Source organism: Amblyomma americanum, chromosome 1 (assembly GCF_052857255.1).
Source record: "Amblyomma americanum isolate KBUSLIRL-KWMA chromosome 1, ASM5285725v1, whole genome shotgun sequence".
NCBI lineage: Eukaryota > Metazoa > Arthropoda > Arachnida > Ixodida > Ixodidae > Amblyomma > Amblyomma americanum.
In genome coordinates this window covers 133,187,907-133,199,574 of record NC_135497.1, presented here as the reverse complement: position 1 = coordinate 133,199,574, position 11,668 = coordinate 133,187,907, and the positions used below count along the sequence as shown (strand labels likewise).

The following is an 11,668-nucleotide window of genomic DNA, read 5'->3' as shown; positions in this document are numbered from 1 at the left end:
TTTGTAGCTAAACGCCCGAACGGCTTCTATCATTCTTGCTTCCACAGGATGGCATCGCCAGCATCAAGCACCACCTCCAGCCCAAGTCGACCCGGATCGCAGCCGCGTCTCGAGGGAAGCACGCTCACGGTGTGTTTTCCGCTGGCGCGCACGTTCCGATGCACCGAGAAGGGATGCGCTACCGCGTATGCCCCGGTCACGTGGACGTCCAGGCGGCAGTCCCTCCTTCGACACCTGGAAAGCGACCATGGCGTGCGCGTCGACCGGGTCATATACTTCTGCACCTTGTGCGAGAAGGATATTGGCCTTCGTCCGACTCTGCACGGATGCCTCGCTGGAGGGAGGTTCGAGGAAACCGCTCCTGTGGACCATCGCCACAAGTGCTCTGAGTGTGCAATGTCTTTTACCACAAAAAAGGGACTGAACAATCACCACATGTGGCACCGCAAGAAAGCGGCTTCCGAGGCTCTGCCGCCCCGTCCCGGACCGTCGACAGCAACTCGCCCGAGGACACGCCGCTCGCCGACGCCATCTGAAGACTCCCTCCCGGAAACGGAGCCCACAGACTCGCCTCCACCAAGAACACCGTCACCATTACTAACGCACTCTCTTTCTCTAGGTATCTTCGAAGCAGCCGACGAGCCACCGAGCCCCGCACCAGCAACGGACATCGCCCCGTCACCGATAGAGCCCGACGTCATCATCTCAACGCAAAGCGAAGCACCCGCCCGGGAAGAGTCGCCGATCCCAACTCCCGCAGACGAAGAGGAGAGCCCGACGCAGCAACTAGAAGAGGAAGACGGCGGCCACGAAGACGAGGAAGCCACCGACCCTGCGGCAAGACGAACAGACGACGACAACGACGGCGCCGGGGACGAAGTAACCACCGACCCCCTGGCAAACCTGACCGAGGACAACGGAGTTCTCGCCGAGCACGCCAGGCGCCTCCGGCATTCGCTGCGGGAGCCTGTTTCTGATGAGGGTTGGGATGACTTCCTTTCCGTTTTGCAGGAGGCCATCGCGGAGGTTGCGAGGGAGGTAAAGCTGCCGACGGCTCCGGCCGGAGGTAAGCCGCGCCAACCGGTCAACCCCGAAAACGCTCAACAGATTCAGAGACTTTACCGCAGGAATCGCCGCCGAGCGGTACGCCTGATCGTGGAAGGCGAATCTTCGCTCTGCCCGGTCCCGCTGCAAGACATCCAAGACCATTTCACGGCCACGTGGGGACCCAAGGAGGTAGACACGACCATCCTCCTAGACAAGACCAGCTGCATCGAACCGGCGAAATTCCCCCTCGACGCATTCACGGAAGAAGAAGTCCTCAGGAAGCTCCGCAAGTGTGAGAACAGCGCCCCCGGGAACGACCGCATCACCTACCAACACTGGAAAGCCACCGACCCGGAAGCCAAGTTCTTGACCGCCGTATTCAACACCTGCGTCAAGTTCCAGAGAGTGCCCCAAGAATGGAAGGAGTCCCGGACGGTACTGATCCACAAGAAGGGAGAGGAGCAAGACATCGGCAACTGGCGCCCCATCGCCCTCGGCTCGACGATCGCGAAGCTGTACGCCGGCTGCCTAGCGTCCAGGCTGCAGCGTTGGTTCGAAGAGCACGAGACCCTCTCGCGCTGCCAAAAGGGGTTCCTGCCGCACGACGGGGTGTTCGAGCACAACTTCGTGCTGCAGGAGCGCCTTGACGCGGCGCGGGCCGGCCGTGGGGAGCTCTGCGTGGCGTTCCTGGACTTCGCCAACGCCTTCGGCTCCGTCGCCCACAACGCCATCGTCGACGCCCTGCGAGGAGCCGGCGCCGGAGACGACTTCTGCGCCATCGTAGCCGACCTGTACCGCGACAACACCACCCGCATCGTGGCAAAGGACGGAGCAACGCAGTCCATCGACATCTCTGCCGGAATTCGCCAAGGCTGCCCCCTCAGCGGACTACTCTTCAACCTGGTCATCGATCCAGTGCTACGAGAAGTTCAAGGAGACGAGCGACAACACAACATCCTGGCCTACGCCGACGACCTGACCCCGCTGGCCAACAGCCCGGAAGAACTTCAAGCCCGGATTGACAAAGTGACAGCCCTCTCTTCCAGGTTGGGACTTCAACTCAACCCCGGAAAATGCAAGACCCTGCACCTCAGCGGCCGGACGCCCGTCGGAACCAGGCCGACAGTCTTCGAAATCAACGGGACGGCCATACCAACGATTAACGACTTCGAGTCCCAATCTTTTCTAGGACGCCCCGTCGGATTCAGCGTGTTCCCGGACACCGCGACCGTCGACGACGCCATCGGCGTAGGCCGCCGCCTGCTGACCTCGATGCTCGCCCCGTGGCAGAGGTTGGACGCTGTCAAAACATTCGTATATCCAGCGCTCAACTTCTCCATGCGGTGCGGGTTGTTGGGGAAGGCAGAGTGGGAGCGCCTCGACGAAGCCCTGCGACCACTAATCAAAAGAACTCTTTACCTTCCAGCCAACGCCAGCAACGATTACATCTACGGCAGCGCAGCAGCGGGCACGGCGGGAATTCCCCTGGCAGCGGAGCTGAGCGACATCTGCCGCATCGACAGCGCTTTTAAACTCCTTTCCTCTCCAGACGCAGAGGTTCGAGACCTGGCGAAGCGAGCCGTCACCGAGATCACCACCAAGAGACTGGGACGAGAAGTGACCGAGGCGGACGTCGCAGCCTACCTCAGCGGGGAGACGGAGGGAGACTTCAGGGCGCGGGCCTCGCAGCTCAAGTCCGTATGGACGGAGGCGCGAAAGGCGTCCCGGCGTCTCGAGGTCACGTGGGAAATGCGGGAAGATGGGCCCCACATCACCTGCGCCGACGTGACTCTGGCGCCGAAGCACCGAACGAAGGTCGTGAAGAAGCTGCGCTCGATCGCCACGGCCGCACGAAATCACTCTCTCCAACAGAAACCCAACCAGGGGAAAGTGATGGAGTGCGTCGCCGCCGATCCCAGCAGCTCTCACTTCATGCGTTCAGGTCTTTTCACCCGTTTCTGTGACTGGCGTTTCCTTCACAGGGCAAGGTTGAACCTCCTGCCACTCAACGGGGCCAGGCCGTGGGCACGTGCAAGCGACCAGCGGTGCAGAGCGTGCGGGCACAACCAGGAAACCCTACCCCACGTGCTCTGCCACTGCATGCGTCAGAGTGCTGCCTACACGGACCGGCACAACAAAATCGTGAACCGGCTGAAAGCGGCCGCTGGGAAGCGATTCACAGTCACCCACGAGAACCGTCCCGTGGGAACGACTAACCTCAGACCAGACCTCGTTCTGGCGCGAGGGGAGTCGGCGATCGTCATCGACGTCACTTGCCCCTTTGACAATCGCAGAACCGCCTTCGATGCGGCACGGGAGAGTAAGGTCGCCAAGTACGAACCCGTGCGCCAATACCTGCTGCGAAAGTTCCAGCGGGTCAGCGTCGAGGCAATCGTTGTTGGAGCGCTCGGCTCTTGGGACCCCAACAACGATAAAGTAATGAAGAGGCTCTGTAGCAGACGCTACTTGCGCCTCTTCAAGAAGCTGGCGGTGAGCGACACCATCGCTGCTTCACGCGAAGTCTACTCCAGACACGTGGCTGCAAAGTGAGGGGCTCGCACTTCGGTGGACCTCAGCAGCTGCGAGTTGGAAGACTTCGAACACGCACAACTGCACACTCACACCACACGGATAAAACTTACAGACGAGACTTCCGATAAAAAGGAACGAACAATAATCAGATATGCCGATGAGAAAAAGGAAATGTCCCGAAACATTTCTGAAAAAGCCTCTGTTCTTATCAGCTTAATATCTGGTAGGCGCCCTGTGTGGGTCCGAGATATTGAAGTTATTTTTGCAAAGCGGCAGAGTGCTTGAGGCTCGCTTCACCTCTGCCACGGGTTGGCCTGGCATAGCACTGCAGCTGGGATCGGCCCACTCACCCCATCACGGGATGAGATGTTTTCACAGTACAGGGTGAGGGATGATAATTGGTTTTTGGGGAAAGGAAATGACGCAGTATCTGTCTCGCTTATCGTTGGACACCTGAACCGCGCCGTAAGGGAAGGGATAAAGGAGGGAGGGAAAGAAGAGGCCGTAGTGGAGGCCTCCGGAATAATTTCGACCACCTGGGGATCTAACGTGCACTGACATCGCACAGCACACGGGCGCATTAGCGTTTTGCCTCCATAAAAACGCAGCCGCCGTGGTCGGGTTCGAACCCGGGAACTCCGGATCAGTAGCTTAGCGCCCTAACCACTGAGCCACCGCGGCGGGGGCAGAGAGTGAGTCGGCGTTTTCAATCGGAATTAATTTCAACGCGACAGCGTTAAGGAGCTCGTGTCGCAGAAAAGCCGCTGTCGGCGTCTTTGGCCGTGAGCGAAAAATGGCGCATATCGGTGGACAGCTGAACCGCGGCGTAAGGGAAGGGAATTTCCCTTACGGCGCTGTACGGGTGTCCAGCGAGAATTGCGAGACAGGCGTCCTTTCCTTAAAATTTTTATTTTCTTTGCCTTACAGCGCGGTTCGGGTGTCCACCATGATATGTTTCCTTTCCTCAAATTGTCCGGGCAAAGGGTCGCACCGAATGACGATGGCGTTCCGAGGATTTCTTAGCAATGCTGCAACACGCTGTCGCGTCCTGCTCCTAAAGACGAAGCTTAAGCGTCCTCCAAATTTTTATTTTGCCTCAGTACCGGTTAGCAACGTACCTCAAAGCGCGAATGAAGCGTCCACTGAGCCCAGGTAGGCAGTTATGCGCTGTTCATTTTCCAAAAATCCTCGTCTAGAACGTTGTCAATGCCAACGGCAATGAACTCCGACAGCTTTCGCTTTATATTATGAATTCGCTGAGTTAATCCACGTTCTTTTTTTAAAGACTGACATGGGACGAGAGCGCCGCTGGGTTTACGCTGGTGTAAAATGCCCTTCAAAGCTAACAATATACGAGGAAGCGAAGGACAAATTAGGAAAGGCACACCCGCCCCTTTCCCGTGGTTGCCCATCAACAGCATGAGCCAAAACAGAAAAAATCTCTTCTCAGCACACGTGTTATGTCACGAAGGGGTGGTTTTTGCAATGTGACAAAGGTACCGAAGGCATTCAAGCATGACGGACTGAACCAGGTAGCAAACACCTAAGCGCTATCTGGGTCGTGTGGGGACCCAGGGGTCTGCGGCCCTGACTTCTGTCATAATAGTTTCCCCTTTGAAGAAAATGCGCTATTCGCCCACGCACCACAGCACGGACTGTCATCCTTGGACACACGAAGAGTAGTTTATTATTGTAAAACATTTGGACGTAATGCCATCCACCGTCTACCTTTGCCAAAACTCGCAAAACTCAAGACCCCCCCTACTCCCCTTCCCGCCAACACCTCCAGTCCCCAACTCCTTGAGCGATGGGAGACCTTGTTATACAGCCCCGCCCTACCGATTCAGCTCGAACTGACGGACAGGGACCAGGAGCTGCTTGAAACATATCGGTCCCGTAACTAGGGAACAACCCCGTCTGGTGCCTGCGCGCAAAACCGATTTATTGGAAACATATGGGTCCCGTAACCAGGGAACAATCCCGTCTGGTTCCTGCGTGTACCACCGATTTATTTCGGGCTTAATAAATGTTAATTCATCATCACCTTCATCATGGTACCTTTGCCAAAGCCGGCTCGTGAAAACTTTTCGCAGTTCAGGCCTTCCTTCTGAACAACCTTTCAGATGCTTGCTCCGGTTCTTAAGCTCTCCATAAATTCATCTGTGTAGTCGCGTAAAATGACTCAACTACACATAGGTAACATGGACGTGCTTGCGTAGAGCTTTTAATTGTTCTTATTTATCAACGCATCTCGAAAGTAACAAAACGACACATAACCGCGAGCTGTCAAAGAGCATCCCCTCTTGGTGTGTGCTAAGTAATAATTGGTTTTTGGGGAAAGGAAATGGCGCAGTATCTGTCTCATATATCGTTGGACACCTGAACCGCGCCGTAAGGGAAGGGATAAAGGAGGGAGTGAAGGAAGAAAGGTGCCGTAGTGGAGGGCTCCTGAACAATTTCGACCACCTGGGGATCTTTAACGTGCACTGACATCGCACAGCACACGGGCGCCTTAGCGTTTTGCCTCCATAAAAACGCAGCCGCCGCGGTCGGGTTCGAACCTGGGAACTCCGGATCAGTAGCCGAGCGCCCTAACCACTGAGCCACCGCGGCGGGTATGTGGCGCGTGCCTTTTGGCGCGCGGTTCATGCGGGATTCCGTGGGCAGGGCATTTCGAGCTTTGTCTCCCGCGGCCGCTTCCCCAGCGGCCGTTTTGCTCGCTTGTTAATTGTTGCGGGTCTTTTTAGTTTATGGCGCAATCGATGCACCGCGGTCGCTGGTGGATTTCGACGCCGCGCTGTGTGGTCAATACTTGGCCGTCTTCGAAGGGAGCTGATCAGTTTCTTGTCAGAGGAACTCTTTTTCTTGGGAGAGGAAGAGTTCCTCCGGCAGTGGTCGTGCGCATTCATTTCTTTTAACAACGATCGTCTTGTTCTGGTCTTTAGACCAAACTGGCGCTAAGGTCTTTTTTTTTCTTGTCAGATTATTGCTGTTTCACTCTTGTGAGTACGTATGCTATCCCGTCTTAAATCGCTCACAAGCAATTCCTGGTAATTGCTCAAAGCTGCTTATGGTACCTCTTTAATTGGCTCGCCTTACATGCTTAGCATCATGTCTACTTGTAAATGTCAATGCATCCGGTAACCTTGGCATGTGTACATATGTAAATAAAATTTTTTCCAATCAAACTACTCTGTGTGTGTGTGTCCACGGATGACAATCTGTGCTATGGTGCGTGCGCGAATAGCGCATTTGCTTCAAAAGGGAAACTATTATAACACAAGAATTCAGAGCCGCAGGCCCCTGGGTCCCCGCACGACCCAGATAGCGCGTTTGCTACCTGGTTCAGTCCGTCATGCTTCGATGCCTTTGGTACCTTTGTCACATTGTAAAAAATTAATGGGGATTAGCTCAGCTAATCCAGGATATACAAAGCGAAAGATATCGGCATTCACTGTGTTCATTGGCGTTCTAAACTGCGATGGCTGTGAGGAAAGGAAGGGCGCATAACTGGCTCATTGGATATGAGGACGCCTCTTTCGTGCTTTGATACATGTGGCGGTGGTGAGAGATGTGGCCTGAATGCATTAGCGCGGACAGTGTTGTGGCTGACATGCGGTACTGCAGCAATAGCTAGACCGCGGCGTTCATTTGGTGATCAATCTCGCGATCAACCATTAACTGCATGCCACCTCTCAGGGTGGCAGGGAGGGCGCGCTGCCTATCCAGTGTGCGGGACGCAAAGCAGGCTTTTGCAGTTGGACACCAAAGCCACGTACTTGAAAGCGAGATTAAGGTTTCCACTGACCCACGGAGCCGGTTGTGCGCCTTTCCTTTCGTGAAAATGAACGGCCTTTGCAAAGTTGTCAACGCCAATGAACTGTATGAACGCAGTCGGCTCACTTATTTTGTTTTTTGAGGAAAGGGAATGGCACAGTAACACAGCAAACGTACCTCCCCAGGAGCGCCCAGAAAGGATGGAATGTCCCTGTCCCAGTACAACATTTATCGAACATTTCCAGGCCGTAGAGGCAGGACATAGAAACACAAGCAAAAGGGAAGTGCGCCCACTAATGTCCTAGAAACGTTTTTTTCGAGGGTATTAAGCAGAAACAAAAACAAATAGCATTTTGATCCCAGAAAGGTACCTGGGAGAACGTTTTTGGGACCAATGCTTTTCAACAAAAAATACAAATTGACTCCTCGCTCCCTTTTCTCGCGCGCGCCAAAAGTTACGGGGAGAGAAGGTTTTGCGCTTGCACTCGCCGTTTTGAGAGATCAGACAGTTTTGTTCGAACAGCCGAAGGATGCGCAGTTCACCCCGCATCTCTCTCGTGGGCCGTCGGCTCCATGCTGCGGGCAGGCAGGCGACGGCGGTTTGCCTTTTCATCGCATCGCTGGGAGCGGCGGTCACCAACGTGCCCGTCTTCAATAATGTTTCCAACTTCAGCACGGTGCGGCGGTCCCTGCAGGCATCTCCAACTACCAGCAGTCCTCGTTGCGCCGCTGTCTAGCAGAGGCGCAGTAATGGGCCTCCCGTCGCTCGCCCGGCTTCCTCGCTGGACGGAAGCCATCTTGCGCACACGTATTCGCGCAGTCCCTAGCCGCTCGCGCGCAAGCCCCAGCGCGCAGCAGCTTTTGCTCTCATCACTGGGCTGTCGCGAACTTCGTAGCTGCGGATTCATGGCAGCTTGTCCGCGCACCTCGGCGTGCCCACATAATTCCTTTTGGAACTGGTGCAGCGGCGCGCGGCGCATCGCAAGTCTTTTGCACAGCTTCACGGCCCTACACCATAATGGCGCTCTTACAGGCGTCGTTCGCGGCAGCGGATTTCAAGGCAATGGGCGACTCCTAGCGCGCACTCTGCATCCCTCAGTGCCTCCGATGACTGTGGCGTGTTGTTGGTGGCAGCGCGGCCGTCCACTGTGGTCATAGGCGGGAGAGATCTTCGGAAGCCCACCAGACTCTTGCTGCGAGTGCCCATGGATTAACCTGCTCTACCTACATTGCCGTCCTGTCGCAGCGGTATAGTTTGCGTTGTGTTCGCGTCGCTGACTCCCAACCCACCCCCACCGGATTACTTGTGCCTTGATCGCCTTGATCTCGCCTCCCACTTCGTATTGTGCCGCACGCGTGGTCAGCTGTATCATGGGTGCGGCGAGCCAGGGCTCCTACCTCAACACGTCCCCCCTTTCCATCCGGCTCCAAGCAGTCTAATCTCCACACTCAGTCACAAAAAAAAAAGGGGGTGTAACGAGGATGTAACGCGTATATTTGAGCGTTCGCTGTGCCGTGAGAAGGCGCAGGGCAGAAGGCTGCGTTGAACTCATATATATATAGTTGCAGCATTTTATTTCATCCCCGGGTTTCTATTGGGAACGTTTCAAGGCATGTAGTTTATGTTCGTTTTTTTATTTTCGCCTCGTATAATTAATTTCTTTTCCTGTTTTGATAACACGCCCAAGATTACTCCGAGGCTCGTGCGAGAGGCAAAGCGAGAAGGAGGTTTCACCCTGCAGAATATCCGTAACCTGAAACCGCGTGCCTGTATCGTACGCCCATATCGTTTTTTTTTTGGCACCCAGGTTGCTCTTTACATGCGTTTGCTTTTGCGTGTGCATATATGCTTTTGTACCCTTTAGAATGTTTGCTTAAGGTGCATCAACTTTCAGCCTGTATTATGTTTTTATTGCTCCATTTTTTTTTCAGATTTCTCAGAGCTAGATAAACTTTTGGCCATTATTATTTGCTGGTGTCGTAGAGCTCCGTACATTGTGTGTTAAATAGTGCATACATATGCGTCTCCTGTTTGTATTCATTTAAATGCAAATATCACATCTAATAAACTGAAATTACATCTGTATTGCGCTGCTATTTCCTGTTATATGGGCGGGATCGGGCGACTTTTTGAATTAATATTTCCTTTGTGGTGTAAAATTCTAGCACATTTCATGTTCATGTGGCGGGAGCAGCGCAGCACGAAACAAAGAAGAGAGAGGCGGGAATCAAGGGTGACTAACAGCCAGATTTTTAATCCACGTTCGATCGAATATATACATCTCGCTCGTGCAATAAGGAAAGGACAGAAGCATGACAAACAAATAAGATGTACACATGGTAAAAGATTAGGACAACGCACGCAGATAATTTCGCTGTCACGAAACGCTATCGAAAGTATGTTGACGCATGAAGTATGCGTTTTTCATGCTTCTTTCTTTTCCTTGTTATACGAGCGAGATGTGTATATTCGACGAACGTGAATTAAAAATCTGGTTATTCAGCGTCGTGCCCCGCCTCTCTCTTTGTCTCGTGCTGCGCTGCTCCCGTCACAAGATCATGCACCAACCAGCCCAAATTTTCACCTTGTTAAAGCACATTTCATGTAAACAGGTAAGTCTAAATGGCTTAGCCAGCAAGCATTCACACGAGTTGACAGATGTACTACTCCACCTGTAACGTAAGCATATGCCTGAAATTTGGCACATATGTGCGCTTAGATGCCTGAAGTCTTTATGAAAATGAAGAAACAATTTTATTGAACCAGAGCCGATAAATCTAGCATTAACCTTTTGGGGCTGTCCCTGGGACGTACAACTTTTTGGACACGGCTAGTTGTGGGGACGTTTTTTGGACGTCTCCGGGAAAAATGAGAACCTCCTGGGGACATTCCAAATGTCCTGATGGGATATTTCTGGGAGATTTTGAGGAGGTTTTGTGTTTGTTGGGAACTGTCATATCTCGATGGGCATCCAAACCGCGCCGCAAAGGAAGGGACAAAAGGAGGGAGGGAAAGAAGAGAAAACCGAAAATAAATTTGAAAGTTGGATTTTGAGGAAAGGCGCGGCGCTGCGCAGCGGCGGAGAGAGAAAGAAAAAAACTTTATTGGCGCCAAAAATTGGTCGATTCAGCGGGACCCGGGTGTCTTCATGTTGAAGTTCCGAGTCTTCCAGGGGTGGTGCCCTTATTTCAGGGCCCCACTGAGTCTTGCTACCTCATACGCATGCTGGACCAGTCCTTTTTGGACCGCCAGCACGCTGCTGGTGAACAGGCTCTCCCACTGTTCCGCATTGCTCTTTTAGTTTATGGAATGAATAATTGTTTTTACACTCCCATGTAATATGGTATAAAGTGGGAGTGGCTCCATCACTTGCATGTGTCCGCGTACTGGTTCGGAAACATTTTGTGAAGTATGTGTAAGTTATGAAAGCTTCCTGTTGGCAGTCTACGCCAACCGACTGCCTCATATTGCGTTAATAGCTGGCATGGTGGAGGATACGCTATCCTCTGTCCTCTGTAGTGATTTAGGATTTCCGCGTACGATGGTTCCACCGTTGTGGTGGGCTCAGGGTCACTTGATGTATCTGCTTGGTTGGTAAGCTCGCGAGTTAGATCGTCGGCCCTCTGATTCCCAGTCACCCCGGTGTGCCCCGGCACCCAGAAAATTTTGTGCTGAATTTCATTGTTCGGGGTCCCGCCTGGAGGATGATGCGTAGCGCTCCCTTGCTGATCCTACCATTAGTGTAGTGCCTGCATGCTTCTTTGGAGTCAGTGATTATTGTGAGCGATTTATTTCTGCGGTATCCTTCAGCTATTGCTAGCGCAACAGCAGCTTCTTCCCCCTCGGATACTCTGCAGCTGCTCTGTGATATACTGGTGACTAGGCCCCCTTGATTGTTCACCACCACCGATATTACTCCGTGTTCTTTCGTGTTTCTGTTCCATCGATGCAAAGCCGCATCTGTGGGTACTACATTTGTTTTTGCAGCTAAGTGCTTTCCTACATACTGTGCTCTCGCAGCCCTTCTCCCTGCGTGCAGATTAGGGTCCATGTTGAGAGGGATTGGGCACACCCTGAGTGTTTGGCGAATGTTATCAGGTATGCCCGCAACCCTATCTTCCACTTCTTCACTTAAGTAGCCCAGCCTTCGGAGGAGCGCTCGGCTGGTGGTTGACTGCTGGAGCCTGTACATTTCGGCCCATATTTGAGCTTCCTTTAGCTCGTCAAACGTATTGTGGACTCCCAATTTGAGGAGCTTCTCGTTTGACATATTTCTTGGTAGATTTAGGGCCGTCCTGAAAGCCTTCCTGA

The 11,668-nt window shown here is 53.4% G+C and overlaps 1 pseudogene; it reads left to right on the top strand.

The window, feature by feature from the left end:
• The first annotated feature begins 3,750 nt into the window (after positions 1 to 3,750).
• Positions 3,751 to 3,930, top strand: LOC144116618 (U2 spliceosomal RNA; annotated as a pseudogene).
• The last annotated feature ends 7,738 nt before the right edge of the window (positions 3,931 to 11,668 follow it).